The sequence below is a fragment of the Macrobrachium rosenbergii genome, chromosome 41 (assembly GCF_040412425.1).
Source record: "Macrobrachium rosenbergii isolate ZJJX-2024 chromosome 41, ASM4041242v1, whole genome shotgun sequence".
Classification (NCBI taxonomy): domain Eukaryota; kingdom Metazoa; phylum Arthropoda; class Malacostraca; order Decapoda; family Palaemonidae; genus Macrobrachium; species Macrobrachium rosenbergii.
Genome location: NC_089781.1, coordinates 79,182,153 through 79,197,290, shown reverse-complemented (window position 1 = coordinate 79,197,290; position 15,138 = coordinate 79,182,153). Strand labels below are relative to the sequence as shown.

The 15,138-nt window shown below is 37.8% G+C and overlaps 2 long non-coding RNA genes across 4 annotated transcripts in view; one reads left to right on the top strand and one right to left on the bottom strand.

Annotated features, from left to right (window-relative positions):
* Window positions 1-488: 488 nt before the first annotated feature.
* LOC136826913 (uncharacterized) lies at window positions 489-11,446 on the top strand. 2 transcript variants are annotated; one of them, XR_010849752.1, is made up of 5 exons: window positions 489-601; window positions 1,850-2,007; window positions 9,615-9,724; window positions 10,661-10,739; window positions 11,118-11,446. It is a non-coding gene; the product is annotated as an uncharacterized lncRNA (long non-coding RNA). The 2 variants fall into 2 exon arrangements; XR_010849751.1 differs by lacking the exon at window positions 1,850-2,007.
* Window positions 11,447-12,272: 826 nt separating this feature from the next.
* Window positions 12,273-15,138, bottom strand: part of LOC136826912 (uncharacterized) — a 38,858-nt gene continuing 35,992 nt past the window's right edge. For both annotated transcript variants that reach the window (XR_010849749.1, XR_010849750.1), the window contains exons 4-5: window positions 13,121-13,245; window positions 12,273-12,458 (exon numbers count right to left, since the gene is read on the bottom strand). This is a non-coding gene — a long non-coding RNA (uncharacterized lncRNA). The remainder of the gene's footprint in view (window positions 12,459-13,120; window positions 13,246-15,138) is intronic.

The following is a 15,138-nucleotide window of genomic DNA, read 5'->3' as shown; positions in this document are numbered from 1 at the left end:
AAAGTAAAAAAAAAAAAAACTAGCATCTTAAAGGTAAGTAAACTTGGAACTCAACTTTACGACAAGAAACATACCATCGATTTTCCCTTGTTTTAAAACGCTGACAGTCTATTTCTGTTGCCATGCAAAGAATTTGAGTACGAGGATAAGAAAACTACAGTTATTGAAGAAAATGGACTCGTGAAATCGTGAAATAAATCATGACACTAGAGTGTTCAACTTTGTCGATATAGCTTAAGGATTCGCCTGTCCTAGTAACCGTTCTTAGAAGATTTTTTGGAATTAATCTTTTCTGAGTTGCATGCACAGTTAAATTAACGCAACTGCTTATGGTTTACAAAAGAACAAACTAATCTTTAATTCAAGGTTCATCTTTACGAAAAAAACTAAACTTCCTCTATGACTAATTTGCTCAATAGATGGAGCTATTGTAGCAAGGATCGTGGAATAGGACTCCTTGTTCCATTACAATTTCAAAATGGCTGCAGATCTAAGACAGCCGGAGAAGTGTAAGATCGCCAAGTTCTGGCGACGAAATTTCAAGTTAAATTTTAGTACAGTGTTTTGGAAGTCGATATCATTGTTCCATATATGAATTAAGGTGAGTGAAGGCAAGAGTATGTTGTGCCAATGCATATTAAAATACCGTAATATTAGATATATAATTAATTTTAGTTTAACTTGGGGTTCATGGAAAATGAGAGTTTCTTTTTTGTACTATAGTATTTTTGAGTTTGTCAATTCAGGCAAGGTCTTTGTGAAATGATCGCGTGTATGTTCCAGGACGTGGAGTATTCAGGTATTTTTACTGAATGGGAACATGGAGATAGTTTTAACCTTTTTGACCCATGGGAAATACGCTAGAGGGTCGTTACTTAACATTTTTCATTTGATTCCTTGAAAATTGACATGAAAAGCACAATATGAAAACATTGAAGTTTTATGTAGAGAATGAAGTGTAATGGTTGAAGACGAAGACAGGAAATATTTGCCCTTCTGCCCAATTATGAAGTTGGTCTAAGTCCGTAAATTTTTTACCATTAATGAAGATGCCTCATGAGTAAGATGGAAATGGCCAGTCGTCGATAAGTAATAGCGATCTTAGGGATCTCGGTGCATGTTTGTCATATAGGGAGAAACAGTTTAGTCTGGACTAGGAAATATAATTGTTGGAGTCAGCATTACATAAGATACATTAACGGTTACTTTTAAACCCGCAACCGAGTACAGATGTAAAATAGCTTTTCTGAATAGTTTCTGGTGTGATTTGCAGTGAAACCTTCCTCTTAAAAATTTACAGTCACGGGAAATCAGATAAAAACCGGGTTTTTTTTAGGGGGTTGGGTGACGGGGCATGGGAACACACAAACTAGTTTAAAAAGGTAAATGTATCTGGACCCAACCTTCCTTAACCAGATATATCCCGAATCCAGGTAAAAAAGTTACAGGAAAAAAACCACAATAATCTTTCTTAGATAGTAACCCCCAAGGGTTTAACACTGTGTGTATCCACCTTTGCGACGTGTTTAGTACAAGTCCGTTGGGGATTTTTTTCTTTAACCCGGTATGTATCCACCGTTGTGGCGTGTTTAGTACAAGCCCGTTGGGGACTTTCTTTTTAACCCCGTATGTATCCACCTTTGCGGCGTGTTTAGTACAAACTTGTTGGGGATTTCCGTATAAATATAATCAAAAGACTGTAAATATCATAAAGATAATGACCCCCAAGAAATATTGTGAATTTTTCCCCTGTAACTTTATTGCCGGACACCATAAATTTACTTTTTTTCCTAGCCAAAATTGACTTTTTTTTCTTCTGTGACTTTATTACCGGCCACCTCTATCCCAGGTCACCTGGTCATCCCAACCCGCTGTAAGGGCCTGTGTCCGTACGTCATTGAGTGAAATAAAAGGAAACGCCATAATCTTACTTCCTTAAGCTATAGGACGCCAGGTCCAACTTGACCTAACCTGGCCTATGACGTCATGGAATATAATTAAACAATGGTAATTATATACCTCAATTTCTCGCCAGTACAGAATTTAGTATCGGAATTGTTGAATGATGGTCATTGTGGTGACGTTTTCATAGGGAATAAGTTGTGCGTTAATTGATAACATTATGTAGACTGCATCATATTGAATATAAAGATATGAAGACTGCCACTGTATTTCAAGTGCAAGCCCATTCGTGTTGTTCCGGAAATTGTATGGGAAGTGTTTCTCTCGTTTCATGCACTATACACAAGGGCTTGTGCTAGCTTTTTCGTTTTTAGCTGTGTAATAGTTAGGAAACCATAGCTAATAAAAATTTAAGCTGCTTCTGAAGATGCCCCTGGATGTTTCATGACACTAACTGGTTTTCACAACCTGATATACTCGGTTTAACAATGGCTATCTTATGTGTAGGAATTGCTAATAGCTAGGGTGCTAACTTACGAATTTCATATACAAAATCAATAGTAAAATAACTCCGCACACTAGAAATAATGTAATCCTTTTAGTGATAAATGACTCTTCTAGCTGTGCCTCGTAGCTCTCCCAACCCTAAGGTAAAGGATGCGCCGTGTGTTATGCTAAAAGGATGACAGGGATGGCTCCTGGTTAGTTATGAGCCAAAGTTGCTTTAGTTTGTGATGAATTTGTATTTAACTAATATGATTTAAGGTAACAGGTTGAGCTAGGATGGAGGGTCCAAGCGAGCTTTGGCCCAGCCCTCGGTAAAGTAGGACCCAGCACCGTAGGTCAGGTTAGTCTAGGGAAGAAAAATTTTCGATATATCTCTGTAATTTTTTCTTGACCATGTGACGTCTTTGTTTTTAAATGTGAGTCTTGTAATTGATACCGATTATTTTCCATACTGCTTATGTGGTTTATGCATATCATACAATTATTGTTTGTGTAGATCACATGTTTTATGTTAGGTCCTGGGAGGTCCAGTGAAATAAATGCCAAGCAGATGGAACATGATGGTCTGGGTGTTGCTGCAGGTATGGCGAGGTGGGAATCAAGCCAGATGTCTACAGTGCCTAAATGTTAAAGTCGGGTGGTTTGGCGAGGTTTAGCCTAACGGTGTCTGAGGTGAGGTGAGGTGTGCTGATAGGTAAACTCATGTTTCATAGATTAAGTTATGCAGGTTAGGATGTATCCTTTTTTTTTGTTATGTTACCATCTTTATGATGGATTTTTTGGTCAGTGGTGGTCGGCACTGCTTATATATTTTTAAATATTTCTTTTATGTCGATGCTTTACTATAGCTGTTAGCTAAATGCTTCTTTTTGATTCACCACCCAAAATCCTTGGTTTCCCCCTCTCGATACCATTCATAGCCTTAGTGTGAGGGTAGCTTATCACAAATTAATTTCAGACAACTGTAAGTGGTAGTGTGTATAAATCCAGATAGCATTTAATCACTTGAGCAGGTGTTATTCGGTTTTAGGAACTGCAAAATGTTGCCAAGATAATTTTCGTTTCAGAAGTATGATGTTGGGGCAGTGAAACTCTCTTAAGTTTAATATACTAGCATTTTTGTTTTAACACCAAGCATTCATAGATAATCACTTTTGATTACTGATTGTCTTGTAATGATAAAGATGATTTTCATTAAAATAATTTCTCACTTTGAGCCAATTTTATTATGCTAGTCGACAGAATAGTCAATACTGGATCCACGTGGTCCAGACGTTATCTGGAAGTCCCTTTAGGAGCAATTTATTCAGAAGCTATGTAGATGAAAACTAGACAATGTGAATAAATCAATTTTTCTTATGTAGTTTAGAAGGTAACATTGTACCTTGTTCAAGTGTTTTTGTTCATGTACTCCATCCATGAAATGGCAGTTGTTTTTTATTATATAAGATTCAGGTCCTGCATCATTTCTGACACTGGTAGTTCGTGGACAGTAACACATTTTCTTAAAACCTACAGGGCTGTCAATAATGAGATTGGTGTCTAATACTCTCAGAAAGTCCTTGACCACTTAGCATGGCTGTACATGTATCTCAGTATTTCGCTTTGAATGTTTGGGGTAAGGAACTTGTTAAAGAAACGGCGCAGGAGTCTGGGAATGCGAGTTTAGGTAGTTTGGCAATCCACTGGAGTAACTCTGCATCCACCCTAAGGCGGAGAAGCAAGGGCAGATAGTGATGTCATTGCAGGTGCAGTGAGGTGAGAATCAAGTCATGTGGAGTCCCAAGTGAGATGTAGTGTGAGGTTAAGTCAGGTGGTGTCATGGGAGAGGCGATGTTAAGCCTGGTGGTGTCTAAAGTGAGGTGAAGTGTCCTAATGGAGAGGTTAAACTCGGGTGGTGTTAAAGGTGGAGTTTTAAAGGGCTAAATGCATCTCTCTCTCTCTCTTTCTTTTTCCAGTGATGGCCAACATTGCTCAAATATTTTCAAGTATTTCTTTTGTGTTAATGCTTTACAATTGCTGTTTGCTAAACATTTGTCCTTTACTCTCTGGCCAAAATCCCAGGTTTCCCACTTCAGGTACAAAGCATTGGTGAGTGGTGTGGATAGCCCATCACAGTTGAATTTTATACAGCTGGTAATAAGAGCGTATATACAGCCAACTCTTCTGAAATAATATTTGTAACAGGAAAATAACATGATTTTTCATTAGACCTATATGGTTATCAGTAGAGATGGGCATGTTAGAACTCTCTCCTTGATCAACTGGCATAGCTATATACATATCTTACTATTCACTTCTTAAATCTGAGGTATAGAACAAATTTGAAGAGGGGGAAGGGGGTAAAGCGGCCCAAGCATGCGCGTTTAAGGTAGTTTTAAGGCCCAGTTGAATAAATTGCGCCCTCACCCTCCAACCCCAAAGGCAGATAAGCCAGGTCAAATCAAGTGGTATTATTTCAAATGTGGTGAGGCGAGAGTAAAATCAACTGGTGTCTAAGATGAGGTGATGTCATTACAAGTGGGCATAGGTGAGAGTCAGGTCAGTTGGTGCCTAAGTAGTGGTGTCATTGCAGGTATGGTGAGGTGAATAAGGTCAGGTGGTCTATGTGAGGTGGTGTCATTGTAGGTATGGTGAGGTGAATCAGGTCAGGTGGTGTCCTGTGTAAGGTGATGCCATTGTAAGTGTTGTCAGGTGTGAGTTAGATCAGGTGGTGTCCCAAATGAGGTGATGTCAAATCAAGTGGTGACATTGCAGGTATAGTGAGGTGAGAGTCAAGGTAGATGGTGTCCTAAGTAAGGTGAGGAAGCTTGATGTTGTATGTTATATAAGGGGAGGTAAAAGTCAGGTGGTAAGAGAGGTGAGGTTAAGTCTGGTGGTGTCTGAGGTGAGGTGAAGTGTGCTGATGAAGAGATAAAATCATTTGGTGTTGTATGTTAGGTTATGTATGGTAGGATGCATCCAATATATATATATATTTTTTTTGTGTGTGTGTTTTTCACCACTTTGATTTGTCTGGTGTTGCCCAGCACTACCCAAATATCGTCAAGCGTTTTATATTGTGCTACTGCACTACAGTTGTTTGCTAAAGTTTGATCTTGATTCCCTACCTAAAATCCTTGATTTCCTATTCTGGATGTTATACATTCCAGAATGTGGATAATCTATCTTAAAATGATAGTTGCCTTTGAGGTAGTATGTCACAAATCAGAATCATTCTTTGCATTTTCTTTTAAAGTAAAAAAAATTTTGAGCGCTTCAGTTCTGAAATTAGCAATTTGTGAACAATAGTGTGATATGTGTCAGAAAAATTTTTAAATGGTTTTCACTGGCAAATTGGGTTTGTTAGACTTAATTCAGAAACTAACACTTGACCACATAGTATGGCTGTACATGTACCTCAGTTTCACATCCCAGGTTTGAAGTCAGGAACAAGGTTAAGAAATAGCAAAGGGGACCCAGGCATATCAGGTTAGGTAGTTTGGAGAGAGTGTGGAGTAAATCTTCCCCCACCCCAAGGGCTGGATGGTATATTGGAAGTAAGGTTGGATCAGGTGATGTCACTGCATGTATGGTGAAGCATGAGTAAAGTCTTGTGATTTCATAAGAGTAAGATCAAGTCTGATGCTGTCTTAGATAACTAGAATTGAACCGAATATAGAATTTAGGCCAAAGGTCAAGTACTGGGACATATGAAGTCATTCAGCGTTGAAACGGAAATTGACAGTAAAAAGGTTTGAAAGGTGTAACAGGAGAAAAACTTCGCAGTTGCACTGTGAATCAATAATTGTTAGGAGAGGGTGGAAAGTAAGATGGAATAAAGAGAATATGAAAGGAAGGTACAGTAAAATGAACGAAAGAGGTTGCAGGTAGGGGCCGAAGGCACGCTGCAAAGAACCTTAAGTAATGCTTAGAGTGCACCACATGAGGTGCACTGGCGGCACTACCCCACTACGGGGTAAATAATTAGAGAGGTAAAGTCGGAACGTGTCTTATGAGAATTGAGGTTAAGCCTTGTGTTGGTCTTCCTCAGGAAATAGCTCATCCTGTCACCAACTTGGATAGCTGTGCATAGGTGAAGCTCTCGACCCTCCACTCTCATATTTAGGTCAGGTACGCCAGGGATATGATGGGGAGTTAAGTTCTCCGTTCATGTAGCAAAGGCTTGGTTAAGAGAAATCAACCTAGGTGAAGTCATGTAAAATTAGATTGTATCCATTTTCAGAAGCGCGTGCTCTTCTTTTATAGTGAAGACAGGCATGAAACCTGTATTTTGCTGCTTCTTGTTTACAAGTACTTTGCCACTGCTTGATATTATTGCCATTAATTATGGCTTTACCCCTATTCCCCCCAAAAAGTACCTGATTTATCACCATTAATCCCATTACGTTTTTAAGGGGTATGTGTAGTTTTTCGTAAAATTTCTTGTTTCTGTGAATAATGAAGAAAGTAAATCTGGGGTAAATTTCAGTATAAAGTGAGTGGCCGATGCTATATAGGAAGTGTTTAAATGTTAAAAGTAGACCATGAATATTTTATCTCCGTGATTTTGTTTCCATTTAGACAACTTCGTGTCTTTCTTGGGTAATTCCTGCCTAATTTTTGGAGCGTGTCTAAATATTTTTGCCCCACCCAGTTAATAATGGGGGATACTGTTGGTTAAGCTAGCAGAAAATGGCAGGTGAAGATTTATATTAGGACATTATCTGAAAAATTATACTTGGCTTTGGAGTATAAAAAACGGCGATCTTGGGAAATTTTCAGCAATTGAGAACAATCAAGTGCTTATACCTGAAATATTTTCAAAGGTGAAGTGGGTTTACACTTGTGATGTCCCTCTTCAGAACACACACACTATCGCTGGAAAGTCTGTCTGAGAATATAAGCAGGTCATCTCCCACATGCCACTGCATAGGTAGCCTATCGACCCTCGATTTGAAACGAGGGTTTCGAGGACTGCTTTGTTGATTCATACTAACCTAAAACCGTTTCATCTTTCAAAAGGAAGCTCCATTTCTTCCTTTAGAGGTATACACGGTAGAATCTGCCGCATTGGTTTTGTCATTTAAATATTCAATGGTATATACCAAGAAAAAAATTTTAAGGAATTTCGTGGGTAGGTCGTAACTGTTGGTGTATTGGTGTTAAAAATTATATAGAACTTTGACTGCTAAAGTGTAATTTATTTTATTTTTTTTTACTTAGTAACAGTGCGTGAGGTAAATTTTAATTCTTTAGTTTGTTGAAAACTGTATGGCAACTTAATTTGTCAGCCTGTTAGAAGCTGTTGTTATCCTTTCCACCTGCAACTAACGTAGTGCTTTCGCCGAGGTGTTAGTTTTATAATGCTACAGGAGCTTATGTGGCCATTCAGCAATCATCTTGAAAAGGCAGATTTTGTATTTTTAACAAAAAAGTGTTTTCACACTGGCATTCAGCTCTTAACATTTAAAAAATACATCATGAAAAAAAAAAAAAAATTTGCTAGATTTCAAATGCAATTCTAAGCCACGATAACCGTTATATGGTGATCAGAGCAATCGACAGTCAAAATGGAAAATTTCGTCCCCGACGCACTGCACAAAATGTATATTATAAGTGATAGCATTTTAACACGTTTGTATTTTTAAGTCAGTGGACTTGTGGTTAATGTACTGACTCAGCATGGATACTACTGCTTGATAATAAGAGTGCTGTATTACTTATTTAAATATGCCACCTACTTTTTTACCAATACTTTCTTAATTGAAAGGTTCTTAATTGAACTCCTTTTCTGGTGGCTGTAAGTGATAATGTTGTGCAGGTGTAACAGTCTGCATTTCCCCCTGTCCGAAATTCCCCACGGGGGAAATATGGCTTAGGACATATTTCCCCTGCGGGAATTTCGTCCCAGGAAAATATTCCCCCTGTGGGCAAAGATTCCCCCAACCCCACTACTGTTATGAGAGTATGGCTATGGCGGCGACGTGTAGCAACGACAGCCTGCCACACAGGATAATTAGGCCTATCATTCCGACTAAACTACCTCTTGGGGGTCATTATCTTTATTTAGTCTTTTGTTTGTTTATAATACGGAAATCCCCAACGGGCTTGTACTAAACACGTCGCAAAGGTGGATACATGTAGGGGAGAAATGGCCTAGAGGGGGCAAAATATCCTAGGTCCAAAATTCTTCCCGGGGGAAAAACAGCCATTCCCTGGGGGAAATCAATCCTAGGCTAATTTTTCCGGGGGGAATTTCAGTCAGGGGGGAATAATTTCCTGCTACACCGTTAGTTGACAAGTAAAAACAAAGATGAGTGCATTGTTGTTAATTTATAGTTAATTAGGCTTAGAGAAGTATATGAAAAGTTTATATCCGTGCATATTTGAAAAAACCTGCTAGTTATAGGGAGTTATTCTTGGAAATGTGTTACGGAAATAGACTTGAAATTTGGCTCTCTTGTGCTGGAAATGTCATTCATCTGAAAACGGAAAATTGGAATACTACAATTAATCATGTGGGGAAAAAATTTTTAGGACCTTACTGCCGAGAGTTATTTTGGAATTATACCAAAACAGTGTAGGGGTGGGAGGTTGGTGGCAATAGGGTAATTTCACGGTTTGGCCAACACTGTTAGGCACAGTCGATAAGGAAAATTTTGGGGGGTTTGATTAGAAATTTTAAGTTAAATATTTATATTAATTGTTACTTTAGAGTTTCAGAGCACTGATGAAATTGTTTTTCGGGACCTTGGTGGTATGAAGTTAATACATCATAGCCAACATAACACTGGCAAGGTCGATAAGGAATTAGTTTGATTACAAATAGAGTAAGATCTTTGTATTCATTGTTAGTTCAGAGTTTCTGGACTCTGTGGTGACATTTTTCGGGACATTTTGCTTTCCTTTGAATATTGATTTTTTTCGGGACATTTTTGCTTGCCTTTGAATATTGATTTTTTTTCGGGACATTTTTGCTTGCCTTTGAATATTGATTTTTTTTCGGGACATTTTTGCTTGCCTTTGAATATTGGCTTCAAGATTTTTTTTTATTTTTATTCTTTCGAGTAAAAAAAATTATGGCCATACAAGTAGCTCTTGTCTTGTTGAGACTTTTAACCATTACTAACTCTCTGCAATAATTAGGTAGTTTTGATATGCCTGTTTCGACCATGAATTTTGCTACAGTTAACAGTACTTTACTTTTTTAAATGTTTCTCCAGGGCAGTGGGGTCCGCTTAAAAATGTGGAATCGTCGATCGATTAAAAATAAACTTGTCTGCAATGAAGGCTGATGGATCAACTTCGAAGGATTGAAAAAATGAATTAAAAGGTATGTGGTTTTTCCCATCTTTCGTTTTGATTAATCTGATAGCAGTAGTTAAGGATTGCAACACATTTAAAATGTGATTGGTATTGAAAGTAGCAGAAGTATCAGTGTAATAACTATAGTTGTCATTCAGTACATAAGTTTCCGTATGAATTGGTTATTTTCCTCCAGCTTGATTCTATAGACCTAGCACTTAATCGCACTTTGCAAGCTACAGCTTCGTTTTTAAAGAAATCGATATGGTACACAATAACAGAAGGTAAAAAATTTGTGATCGTGTAGAGAAAGGGAAACAAATGAGAGCGGAGATTCGAATAGTTGTTGGTTTTGTGCGACATTAGAGGTTTTCATTCTATGCTGATACTCAGTTTGAGGCATTTTTTGAGGGGGCTGGAAATGGAATGAGGTGGGGGGGGCCGCATTGAAGGCCAGTAACAATTTTTTTTTTTTTACCGAGTTCGTAGTCATTTACAGTTTTATAATTTACATTTGTAGGTTGAGATAAAGGAGGTATTTTTCAAGATTTAATTTTCCTTCAAGGTACTTGCTTTAATAAAACATGCTTTTGGTGTTAAAGTTGAAAATTCGTACTAGGCAAGGCAGTTTGTCCTTCAATTAACCATCTAAATTACTTTGTTTTGCCTGCTGTTTTACTCCCTTCTATTTAAAATTTCATATAAAGCAAATCTCTGTAAATTCACCTTCTTTTACTTCACAAAATCTGCTAGGTTAGTAGTGGTGACCGCAGCCTCCTGCTGCAGAGTTTTTTGGGGTAAATTCCGAGTAAAGGTGTTCATGTTTTCATAAATGAAGTGACAAAAAAAGCTAAAAATTCACTAGAAGCATTGTAACTAAATAAAATAAAGTCACTGCGCTCTGGCCAGCAATATACAAAAATTCACTTTATCAATGTCCTCGGTAACGTATTTTATTTTTCAGGGTCCAAGTTCTGTGCTCCATTCGTGTTTGCCAGTTGGAGTAAAGTTTATACCAAGATGACTTCAAATTCTGATTTTGAGTAAGGCAGATTTAAGTATCACTCACTTTCAGGGTATTCTAGTGAGGAGTTTTAAGATGCTATATTAACGAAGTCGTATTATGGACACAATGTGCACGGTTTTTCAAGGGTTACATTCAATCTTGTGAACTAAGATGGGAGTTTGACTATGGATGTTAGCTTTGAGTTTATAAGTGCAAATACAAAACTGGTTTAATTCAAATGGAATTAATTTAAGAGTAAAAGGCAAGTGTAATTAGTCTAAAGTTTAGGGTTGTCAAGATAACATTTTACAGGGAAGTAGAAGTGCCCTCTCAAGGTAGTAATAAAGAGATTCACAGTCATTAACAATACTTGGCCAGTGCTTGTAACTTTAAAATTAACTTATTTCCTTTCCAGGTACACTACACAAGAGCCATCGTGAAGTAGAAGAGACTAAAGGCGGTATTGAAACTGTCATGTTGTCAAAATGACACTGCTGAAGTGTGAGGACCTCACAGCCCGCAAGATCCTCAACGTGCCTCCCACAGGAAATTTAAGACTGACAATTAAACACAGTTTCGACAATGATTCTTCAGGTTGTTTCTATAGTACGGGTGTAAACTCCAAGCAGAGCTGTCCAACTCCAGTTATGCCTCTCGGTTCGGAAGCCAGTCACAGAGTGCCTTTAGTCATGTATTGTTCACGTCATCTGTCCCTGGATTTCAGTCCCACAACTAACCAACCAACCGACCGACCATCTGTAGCCTACCTATGCCCGACCGCATATTGTATCAAAGGAGTCAGATCCCGACAACTATCGAGGTGTCTTCAAGCAGTGCTTGGTAGACCAGCAGGTTCTCGCATTACCTGGCGACTAATGGACTAAATACGGCCATGTCTCACCGCACCAAAACGCCACGCACTGCGGCTATGGCTAGGTCCTGGCTATGACTTATCTAGGCAATCTTTCAGCGCTCTCGAGAGATAAGATGGTAGAATGAACACGGTTCTCGAATCATTCTAGCAACTAGTTGACTATGTAAATACGGCCGTGTCTACTGCTGGGACGATATAAAATGAAAATAAGGTAAAAAAATACACGGGTGCTGTAAAGTAACTGATTTGTCGTTCCCTGACCCCTTTTGATACATGTGGTTGGTGGTTATGCGTCGAGGAGACTTACAAACATGAGACGTGTGAATGAACAAGTTTGAATGCCAGCCTGACTTACTTTATATAATATACTGGTGATGATACTTGGCGGACGACGGGACACCATTGTTCTTTATCATCATGAGTATGAGAAATTTATGTAAACGTTCTATATAATATACTGGTGATGATACTTGGCGGACGACGGGACACCATTGTTCTTTATCATCATGAGTATGAGAAATTTATGTAAACGTTATGTTGTAAAATCTATTAAACAATAAATAAAACTTTTTAAATAAAAAATCACGAGTTTACAGAATGAAGGGTTTCGTTTATTTTTAACAGATTGACTAGAGACAGGATTACAGTCACTCACAGAAACAATTTCTTGGCTCTGAAATCGCTGAAGTTTTAAAAACTTTCACGAAATGTACCACAAAGTAAATAGAGGCCCAGGACGGTTGAAACAAGCACCCTTCTAAAAACATCCATTTTCTTCGGTTGTTTGAAAAACTTGCTCGTTTCTCCGAAACTTGATTGATGCATAGAAGCAGTTGTCTGAATACCACGATTCCTCGAGTGCTGTTCTCTTCTCAGTTCAACCTTAGAAATTAAAAAAGTATCTCAGAAAATGGCCTATCTTACTGTCTACAGTAACTATGTAATCTGAACTTAAAAAATACTCGGGAGATTGTGGGTCATCTGGTCTGTGTTGAGGGGGACATTCTGAAAATTATAGTTAATATTCATATGGATATATGGTTCATATTAAGGGATGACTGATCTATCAATATTAGCCAGTCAGTTTATTAGTCCACAATTTACAGACTGGCTAAAAAATACGTCTTCTATGACACCCTCAGTATACGGTTCCACTTTAAACTCTCTAGAGACTATGATCAGTATTTAATATTACATTTTGCTAGTTAACTTAGAAATATATGTGTAATGACCACGAACATGGAAAATTACAATCTATTTACACTATTACTTGTGTATATATTTTATAATAGCCTCATTTCCAATCTGTTATAAAAACCCTTCTAGGAAAAAAGTACGGGGGACAATTGATATGTGGGGATATCCCCAACAAGATGACCCATGTTACTCTAACAATTCAAAGTACCTAACCCTCAGATGAGCTCTAGCCATAGAAATAACATGCATTCTTAATTTTGGGAATGTAAAAAAAAAAAAAAAAAAAAAAAAGTTACAGCATACTCTCCCTCTAGCGGCGGCGACAAACCTTAAAAAAGAATACTAACCTAGTTGCCCGATTCCCGCAATTCATCGCCGTTACTTGTGCGTACAAGATTTTGCATCGAGGCGAATGTTACAAGACGTATAAGCCATGTGTTCGGCATCCTTTCTACACAGAAGCCACAGATTTCTGAAATGTTAACAGTATTTTCAGTACAAGTAACTATCGAAAACTTTCTTTCCAAAGTATGTTTTAATTTACATAAAAATTAACAATTAACTGAAAACAAATATCTTAATGTTTTAAGTATAAAGACTGGTGCAAGTATATATTTTTTTTCCTGAACATTCATCATGATATTCTATGGCGCACCACTATACTGTGACTGGACTGTAGCCTACTTTTGAGAAAAACTTCCAACACACACACACACAGAGAGAGAGAGAGAGAGAGAGAGAGAGAGAGAGAGAGAGAGAGAGAGAGAGAGAGAGAGAGAGAGAGAGAGAGAGAGAGAGAGAGAGAGAGAGAGGCATATTGCACAAATCAGACTTCTCCAAAAAGTAAAATGCTAATATGGATTTTTAATACTTTCTACAGATTTTACGTAAGAACTACAGACAGTACAGAATAACCAATAAACAAAATTGCCAAGTTACTTATGCCTTAAATACACGAGTATTCTTACCATTCAGGCAAAATGTTAAGTCGTGAAACATTCTACTCCAGTTTATACTTCAAGAAGTCACAGAAAACGAGTTTCAACAAAGAAAACTCATGAGAGGGGACTAAAGAAAACTGCATACCTTTGCCTGACAACGGAGTCTGTCCACGTGTCTTCTTGAAAAAGATCAGTTTTCTTCCAGCAACCGTAGTATTGAATTGAATTTAGAATTTTGGTCAATGACCAAGCACTTGGGCCAATGAGGTCATTCTGCGCTCAAACGGAAATTAACAGTAAAGGTGTAACTGGATAAAAAAAAAACTCACAGTTGCACTACGAATCATTTGCTAGGAGGGTGGAAAGTAAGATGGAAGACGACGAAAGGAGGTACAGAAAAGAACAAAAGGGGTTGCAGCTAGGGACCAAAGGTACACTGCAAAGAACTTTAAAATAACGAATACAGTAGCGTACACCTCGCGGGAATATTCCCCTACAGGAGCCATCATAATATTGGTAGACATTCGGACGGTTTGGTTAAAACCTTAACTGAACATCTCTACGAGTTTGTCCATGACTAGGGATTAAACCGTTCACATATAGCTTAAATTATGGGAAAAGGCAGATATGACAAATTTTCGCAACGTAGCGTAATATTCTCTTTCGCCTACTCCACACTCAAGTACACTTGCAGAACCGCATTCACGTTTACTACTTCATAATCTAGCAAAACCCCGTCATGACTCGTCCTATTAAATGTTATGCATTCATAAAAAAAAAAGTTTTAACAGTTAATATGTAATACCTTTGCTTAATCGTACGTCCACTTACATGCTCGATAAACAAGCCCGAATGACCTTTTAACGTTAAAATTTACGAAATTTTTTGCTTGTCTGTTTTTCATGTTAACAATGCTCACTTACCCACTTCCAGCCATCGTATTGCTGAACCTGAGGGAGGTTATTTGGTTAAAAACTTGTTCAAACTCTGCCCACCCATAAGGAATCTGAGAATATCTCCATTTTAAGTATTTGCTCACAAAGAGTGATTGGCAAACATGTAAAGTAATTTCACATTTAACCATTCGGGCAAGACAATAAACAATTTTTTTTACCGAGGCACATTAGAACTCATTCGCAGGGGTGCCCTTTTAGCTCGAAAAAGTTTCCTGCTGGCTGATTGGTTGCAAATATTTTGTCGGAATAGCATCATTGTTTTCAAATAATTACAAAGTAATGTGAATCGAAACTTATTTACTAACCTAAATTTCTCCCTCAGATACATGTACTGTCAATAAATAATGTTAACGAATAACCTAAATTTCTCCCTCAGATACATGTACTGTCAATAAATAATGTTAACGAATAAAGAGGTTATAAAGTACTGTGATGGTAAGTCTAAATTTAATAACGCCCGCAAACGAC